This window comes from Galeopterus variegatus, unplaced genomic scaffold, assembly GCF_000696425.1.
Source record: "Galeopterus variegatus unplaced genomic scaffold, G_variegatus-3.0.2 Scaffold14317, whole genome shotgun sequence".
In the NCBI taxonomy this organism is placed as follows: Eukaryota; Metazoa; Chordata; class Mammalia; order Dermoptera; family Cynocephalidae; genus Galeopterus; species Galeopterus variegatus.
Genome location: NW_007740428.1, coordinates 22,316 through 31,344, shown reverse-complemented (window position 1 = coordinate 31,344; position 9,029 = coordinate 22,316). Strand labels below are relative to the sequence as shown.

The 9,029-nt window shown below is 36.4% G+C and overlaps 1 pseudogene; it reads right to left on the bottom strand.

The window, feature by feature from the left end:
- Positions 1 to 874: 874 nt before the first annotated feature.
- LOC103581924 lies at positions 875 to 1,948 on the bottom strand (annotated as a pseudogene).
- Between the last annotated feature and the right edge of the window lie 7,081 nt (positions 1,949 to 9,029).

Sequence of the window (9,029 nt, the reverse complement as noted above, 5' to 3'; positions counted from 1 at the left end):
TTTGATAAAGAATAGATAATCGTGTAGAAATGTCATTGAACAAAAAAGGAGTGTGACGTAATAGTAACAAACTGAGAAGTCAGAGAGGCCTGTTTGTTAACATTCCTCTTGGCCTATGTGTAGAATCCCTTTCCCCTGGATATGGGATGGGACACCAGTCAAATGAAGATCTTCAGGGGAAAGGAGAGAACGTCACAGAGTAGCCTCCAAGGTGCCATATTTTGGGTAGTGTATTCTGAGCCCTGACACCACCTATCAATGACTCTATCAGGGGGTTCCTTCCAAACCAAAACATTGACAAATGACTCATTATTTCTATAATAGTTACACAGCATTTCACTGAAAGGATGTATATTTCTCTTACTAATACAAATTCAAGTTGTTTCCTTTTATTCCCTCTACAAATGATGTTGCAAAATATGTACCTTGTTTTCACATTTCTATATGAAAAAATATGTATCTTGTTTTCATATTTCTATAGCATAGATTTCCAAAAGTAAAATTATTATGTCAAAGGTTACATGCAAATTTTAATAGAACTTGTCAAATTACTTTCTGAAAATGTAGCTATTTACACACACATACATATAGAACACTTTCATATTAGAATATTAACACATTGTGAGCTACTTTTTTACAATTGTTCTCTTACATTTCACTGTTTAACTTTTTATTCTTCTTTTTTAATTTATTTTTTTTTCACTGTTTAACCTTTGACAAGGTAATTGACACCTTTATTAAAGAACTCTATTGACCTTTCCCTTATAACATTTGTTTTTCCTGTCTGATATGATATATCTTCCCACATTCAATAGTATATAAATGTTCTCCTGAGAACTGAAGACTGCAGAAAAAATAACATAAAGGAGTATTTCTAGTAAATAAGTGACCTGAAAACTGGCAGGCCGAGGAATTAAAGAGAGCTTCTAAATCTGAGTCCAGTATTATTTTTGCTGCATTCTTGAATCAAAATCGGTGGTAGAGCACAAATAAAATTCTATTTTATCTACCATTTTAGAAAGTTTTTCCTTTCAAACTTGCTCCTGAATGCATCTTTCACCTCCTTGTTCCTCAAGCTGTATATGAGGGGGTTCAACATGGGGATTACAACAGTATAAAATAGAGAAATCACTTTATTCATATCCACGGTGGAACCTGAGCTAGGTTGAACATAGATAAAGAAAAGAGTCCCAAACAAGATGCAGATGGCTGTCAGGTGAGAAGAGCAGGTGGAGAAGGCTTTCCACCTCCCATCAGCAGTCTGGATCTTTAAGATGGCCACCAGGATGCAGACATAGGAGACCATGATGATCAGGACACTGAGTACTACTACAGCTCCAGCCAAGGCAAAAAGCACCAACTTATTGATCCAGGTGTCTGCACATGCTAAGGAAAGCAGTGGGGAAATATCACAGAAAAAGTGATTGATGACATTTGGAGCACAGAAGAGTAGGCGAAAGGTGAGAACTGTGTGAGTCATGGTGCTTATAAGAGCCATGGCATAAGGCCCTATAACCAGCTGGACGCAGACTCGATGGGACATAATGAGTGTATACAGCAGGGGCTTACAGATGGCCATATACCAGTCATATGCCATGGAAGCCAGGAGGAAACACTCAGCTGCCACAAAGAAGCCAAAGAACCACATCTGAACAGAACAACCCATGAATGAGATGGCTTTTTTCTCTGCCAACATATCACACAGCATCTTAGGAGTGATGGAAGAGGAGGAGCAAATGTCTACAAAGGAAAAGTGGCTAAGGAAAAATTACATAGGAGTGTGGAGTCTGGGGTCAATCCATATGAGAGTGATCATCCCCACGTTACTCCCCAGTGTGATGAGATAAACAAAGAGAAGCATGACAAAAAGGACAATCTTCTGATGAAGATGTTCTGTGAGGCCCAAGAAAAGAAATTTGGCCACTGCTGTCTGATTCTTATCCTCCATTGGACATTTTGTAACCTGTTATAGCAAATAAAATATACATTTATTTTTTAAATTTATTTTAAAATATTAAAAATGTTTTATTGTAAGACATCATTAGCAGATACAAATAGATTTTTAAACTAATTACAATAAAACATTACAGGATGATTGCTTATTAAAGTGAACTATTAACACCACTTACACTTATTTTTACATGTATTTTTACCACTTATTTTTACATGTAGAAAAGTCAACTATGCTGTCAAAGTTTTCTTCATGGAAAGATAATTTTTTCTAAGTTTATCATAAAAATGAAGGCAATTATGGAAACAGTGTTGGGTTAATTGACAGCATTTCTGGGTAGTCATTCCTGTCAGTGGTACATAGATCTTGTGTCAACTTGAGCAACTCAAACGTGATCTTTTCGGACTCAGTACCCTCTGTCAACAAAAGAGGAATCCAACTGTATGATCTAAACTTCCCTTGGGTTATAAAATTGTATCTGCATTAAGACTCACTCTGTTTTTTATCTTCAATGCATGGATAGTAATACCCACATAGGAATACAATTACTGGTAATATTGTAGGAAATTATTATAAATTCAGATCCCAATAATAGACATTTGGGATAAGCTATAGCAGAAATAAAGCCCTTTCAAGTTCCTGTCCCAATGGGATGGATGGTACCCTTCAGAATGTCATTAAAACAACATTCAGACCTCTGTATATTAATCTATTTACCTTATAAAAGGATTAGAAAGGAAAATAGATACTAATATTAGAGTAGTTATTTAGCATGGAGGAGATTATATAGTAACACATGACACTCATATTTATACTTATAAAGGACTGGCCTTCAAACGAGAGATCACATTTATATACTCTTGACCATCCTGAAGACAGACAGGACACAAAGAAAAACAAATAGGGAATTCCAGATTTAGGTTGAATGGAGCTGTTAGCTCAGCTGATTTTATCTCCAAATAATTTCCATTAATATTTTTGATGAATGTATGAATACATTTTGTTAATCAGAATAATAGAATTATTGCTCCCAATTTTCTTTAATACTGTAAACCTATTTAAGGCATAAATTTTGACAGGTAACACCTGTTTTATTAATAAAATATCTAAAATGTCAAACGCTTAATATTTTTGCTTAGACAAATTTTCACGTAAATACTATTTTTGTGACGCATTAGTCAAGAAGGAGGATATCAAACTGTTTAAAATTACAGTGAGAAGGGCAAGGTTCTAGTTTCATATCATGTTTATAATCAATTCAAATAATTTCTTCTACCTACAAAAGTGAAACATCATGCCACAGTCATATGATATAATAAGTAAGATGTAAAATTTGAAATGCAAGAGTGACAAAACAACACTTATATAATGTTTAGGGCTTTTAAATTGTTATTGGAGAATAGATCTATGGAATGCATCTTCTACAGGATAATTGCTTATTAATGTGAACTATTAACACCACTTACTATTTTTAGAAATCTACAGCCTAGATGGGGAGACAGGACATAGAAATTTTAAAAATCCTACAGCTCAAAGCAGTATTTGTTGGGTTCAAGGCAAAATATGCCACAGGATAAGGACGAATAAGGAAGGATCACTGTGAGCTAAGTGACTGGGAAAAGTATTACTTTAATATTATGTCTGAAACAGTTGTAAGGTTATACTGGAGCCCACAAGCAATGGTTCTGGGTATTTATGGATGTACCAGGTAACTGTGTGTGTTGCAGTGAGAAAGATCCTGCTTTCAGTCCTGCTGCTATTTAGTATGTGAACGTGGATAACACGCTTTGCCTCTTCTGTAAAAAGGGTGATGATCTTTATGCCTTTTTAATCTCTAGCATTCTATGACCATAAGATTTTTTCTGAACATTGTAGTAGCTGCATATTTTTAAACATAAGAACCATGCCCAGGTTAAAAGGGTAAAAAAATCACGTGTTTAGTCGTATGAAGAGCTCGACTAAACACCAAAGATCGCTCTCATCGGTATACTTGGGGTAGCAAATTTACGCTCCTAAAAGTCAAATTCATTCTGAAGATTTTCCACCATATTTCAAAATTTATTTTCATCCAGAAACTGTGTGATACTCACCTCTTTAAGGGAATTCTTTAGGTTTCCCCATCAACTATATCAAGGGGAATGGAAAATCCCAGGGTTTTCTGGTCGGAGAGTCAGGTTGGAAGATTTAATTTCCTTCTTTGTAGTGACCTTCTGCAACAGGCACAGCATGCTAGGCTCCTGGTGAACAAGGTTAATCTCCATGCTAATAAGACCAGAGGTAAAGAGATGCTCCGTGATCTTCACACTGACTCCTGTTCAGCACAATATAAGGGACACATGTTCTTGATAGTTTTAAATATTTTAAAGCCAAGTCTCTGAAGAACTAAAACCTCCAGAGCTTACACCTGAGGGACAAAATTAAAGTGATCTTATTAGCATATGTGCCAGGTTTATTTCCAAAATAATGTATTGTCTCAGGTAGAAGATTCCTGAGAAAACAATGTTTTTTCCCTTTGGGATCCTCGTTTAGGAAAAAGAGACCCTCTTTTTTTCCATCTTTAGGGAGTGAGCTGTTAAGCAGCTAGCACCAGCTAGGGTAAAGTATTGTGCTGCCTGGATCCTGAACATGAACAATGTAGATTCAAATCCCAGATTCGCAGTTGTCACTTTGGGCAAGTGGGGTGTGTGTGTGTGTGTGTGTGTGTGTGTGTGTGTGTGTGTGTGTGTGTGTGTGTGTGTGTGTGTGTTTGGCTGGTTGGTTGTTTTAACTCCCTGTTCCTCAATATCCTCATTTTCAAAAATTAGTATAATCATATTACCTGGTTCACAGAGGGAGAATTAAATGATTAATGCAACATGCTTACAACATGAACAGGTATACACAAGATAACTACTTATTAACATCAGTTGCTATATTTAGAAACCTACAGCCCAGTTGTAGAGGAAGGACTTAGGAATAAAAAGAAAGTCTTCACAGGTCTATAAAAACAGACACACAAACCAACAGAAGTGAATAGAGAGCTCAGAAATAAACCTAAACATATATGGTCAGCTAATCTTTAACAGGGGTGCCAAGAATACACAGGGGGAAAAGGAAAGTCTCTTCAATGAATGGTGCTGAGAAAAATGGATATCCACATGCAAAGGAGTGAAGTTGGACCCTTATCTTTTACCATATAAAAAATTAACTTGAAATGAATTAAAGACTTAAATGTGTCATTTAAAACTGTAAAACTGGAAGAAAACATAGGGAAATATCTCCCTCACAAGGATCTTAACAATGATTTTTTTTTTTTTTTTTTTTTTTTTTTTTTTTTTTTTTTACATATGACACTAAAAGTTTAGGCAACAAAAGCAAAAATTAAAAAGGGGACAATATCAAACTAAAAAGCTTCTGCACAGCAAGAGAAATAATGAACAGAATAAAAAGGCAACCTACAAAATGGGAGAAAATATTTGCAAACCATACACGTTAGTTAATATTCAAAACATATAAGGAACTTGTACACCTCCATAGCAGAAAACAAATAACCTGATTTTAAAAATGAGCAAAGAATGTGAATAGACATTTTTCCAGAGAAGACATACAAATGGCCAACGGATATATGAAAAAAAAAATGCTCAAAATCACTAACTATGTGAGAAATGCAAATCAAAACCACAATGATAGATTACCTCACACTTCTTACGATAGCTGTTATGAAAAAGACAGGATAACAAGGGTTGGTGAGGATGTGGAGAAAGGGAATGAACACTTGTGCACTGTTTGTGGGAATGTAAATTGCTACAGCCATTATGGAAAACAGTATGGAGGTTCCTTAAGAAATTAAAAATAGAACTACCATACAATCCAGCAAGCCCACTTCTGGATGTATGTTTGAAGGATATGACATAAGTATCTCAAAGAGATATCTGCACCCCCATGTTTGTGGCAGCGTTATTAATAATAGCCAAGATATGGAAACAACTTAAGTGTCCATGGACAGATGAACGGATCAAGAAAATGTGACATACATACGTATGTATTACACATGTGTGCATATATACATATATACATTTATTTGCATATATACATGCAATGTGATGATACACTTTGCATATAAAAATCTTTATTTGTCAATTAAATATTTTGAAATTAAAAAGAATTATCCAGACATAATAAAGTTCACCCACTTGTTTAAAAAAAGAAAAGGAAACTTTTTCAAGGTATCATTCGCTTGGAGATGAACAGAGGCAGGGAGTAAGGAACACTCAAGGAGATGGGAATGAAGGTTCAGGTGGGAGAGAACAAGGCATAGCATCTGACAAGGTAGTGTGATAGGCAGAATAAGGTTCTCAAATATGTCAGTATCCTAATACCAGGAACCTGTGAATATGTTACTTTATGTGGGCAAAAAGATTTTGCATATGTGATAAGGTTAAGGACCTTGAGATGAAATGATTATCTTCTGGGTCCAATCTAATCACATAGGTTTTTAAAAGCAGATAGCCTTTCCAGATTGTGGTCAGAGATGTAGGCAGAAATAAATGGTTGGAGATATGTAACTTTGCGGCTTTGAGTATGCAGAAAGGGAGACATGAGCCAAGGAATGTGGGGAGCTTCTAGAATCTGAAAAGGCAACACAATAGATTTTCCCCTAGGGCCTCCAGGAACGACAGCAATCTTGCCAACACCACCTTGATATTAACCCAGTTAGGCCTGTGTCCATCTTTTGACCTCCAAAATAACAAATTCATGGAAGAGTGGCAGAAACATGACGATCCCTCCTTTCATAGATGCAGGGACTCTGCACTAAAGAGTTTCCCTGAAGCACAAAGAACAAAAAAGTGGGTTTTCAAAGTTTTTTTAACTTAGTCAACATTCCCAGTGGCTGTTGACCCCAGAATCAGTCTTCTAGCTTCTCCCTGGAAGAAGGGTATGAGAACTCTGTGAGCCTGAACAGGAAGGTGGGCACTCCCAATGTCTTCTTGTCCAGCCTAATCCAGGTCTGCAAATCCTCCCTGGAAGGAGCTTATTAGACCTCTGTGAGCCCGAATCGGATAGTGGGCACTCCATGAGTCTTCTTCCCTGGTTCACACCAACCATAAATCCAGGTCTGCAGATTCTCCCTGGAATGAGTTTGTACACACATTGTGCACTCCAACCTTTTCATCTCCCACCTGAGTGTCTGGCTCCTAAACCAGGAAGCCTAGAGAGTAGCAGGGACTTGACGTTCATGACTTTCTCTGGAACACAAAAAGCAAAGAAGTGGTTGTGAACAAATGAACAAATGCTCCCAGAAGCTGTAGTCCCCAGGATTAGTCCAGCTTCCCACTTTTCCCTGGAAGGAATTTGTCTACATTCTTTTGCAACTGCTGCTTGAAGGTCTAGTTTCTTATAAGCCTGAATCCGAGAACCAATGGGGCAGATAAATAATTTTCCTGAGCCTGGATGGGAAGGTAGGTACCTTAGCCTTCTCTTTCAGCCTGCTGCAGTGACAAACCCAGGTCTGCAGGTTCTTCCTGGATGAAGGTCATGAGAGTTTCCCAAGCCTGGATGGGAGGGTGAGCACTCCCCATGCCTTCTTCCATGGCTTGTTCCAGCAATAAATGCAGGTGTGCAAACTCCTCCTGGAAGGAGTGCCCTAACTTACACAGTCCCCACCCAGATGTGAGAAAGGGAGAGGGGAGGAGGGGTCTAGTGAGAAATTGGTAAAAGGCCACAAAAAATGATTATATTGTGTAATGTTGAACACACTAATTATCCTGACTTGAGCATCCCATATTGCACACAGGTATTGATATTCAACTATGTACCTCACAGATATGTATAATCAACTATGTTACAATAAACATTGTTAAAAAAGGAAAATTGAAAAGCCCAGACTGGATGGCTTCACAGCTGAATTCTACCAAACATTTGAAGAACTTATGTCAATCCTTCTCAAATTCTTCCAAAAAATCAAAGAGGGGTGAATACTTCTAAATTCATTTAACAAAACCAGCATTACCTTGATGTCAAAGAGAGACAAGGACACTGTGAGAAAAAAAAAATATATATATATATATATATATATGCCAATAAGCTGATTAACATAGATGTAAAAATCCTAAGCAAAATATTAGCCTAACCAAATTTAACACATATTAATTGATCATTCACCTTAATGAAGAGGAATTTATCTTTGGAATTCAAGAATGGTTCAACATGTGCCGATCAATTAACTGATACACCACATTAACAGAAGGAAGGGGGAAATAATCATATAATCACCTCAATAAATGTACAAAAGGTATTTGGTAAAATTCAACGTCTTTTATGATTAAAAACTCACAACAAAGTGGTATAGAAGGAATGTAACTCAAAACAGTAAAGGTCATGGATGCCAAATCTACAGCTAACCATATACTCGGTAACTAAAAGTTCAAAGCTTTTTCTCTAAGATCGAGAACAAAACAAGGATGCCCCCTTTTACCATTTTTATTCTCAAAGTACTGGAAGTCCTACCCAGACCAAATAGGCGAGAGAAAGAGGTTTTTAAAATACTAATAGGAAATAAAAGAGCAAAATTGTCTCTGTTTGCTGATGACATGATCATATATCTAGGAAACCCTAAAGACTCCACACACACACACACACACACACACACACACACACACACACACAAACTCCTAGAACCAGTAAATGAGTTCTGTAAAATTACAGGATACAAAACCAACACACGAAAATCAGTAGCATTTCTATACACTAACAACAAGCCATTCAAAAAAGAAATTAAGAAAATAATCCCACTTAAAATAGCATAAAAAATAAAATACTTAGAAGTAAATTGAATCAGGAAGGTGAAAGATCTATACACTGAAAACTATAAAACATTGCAGAAAGAAATGGAAGAAGACACAGATAAACAGAGAGATTCGAAGAATTAAAATGAGGGTACTTCAAAAAGTGCATGGAAAAGAGAATTAAAAGATAATGTGAATCTTTCCATGAACTATTTGAAGCATCCTCAAATTTTTATTTTGATGCTGTTAAAATGCCCATACTACTCAAAGTTATATACGGACTCACTGCAATCCCCTTCAAAATTCCAGTGTCA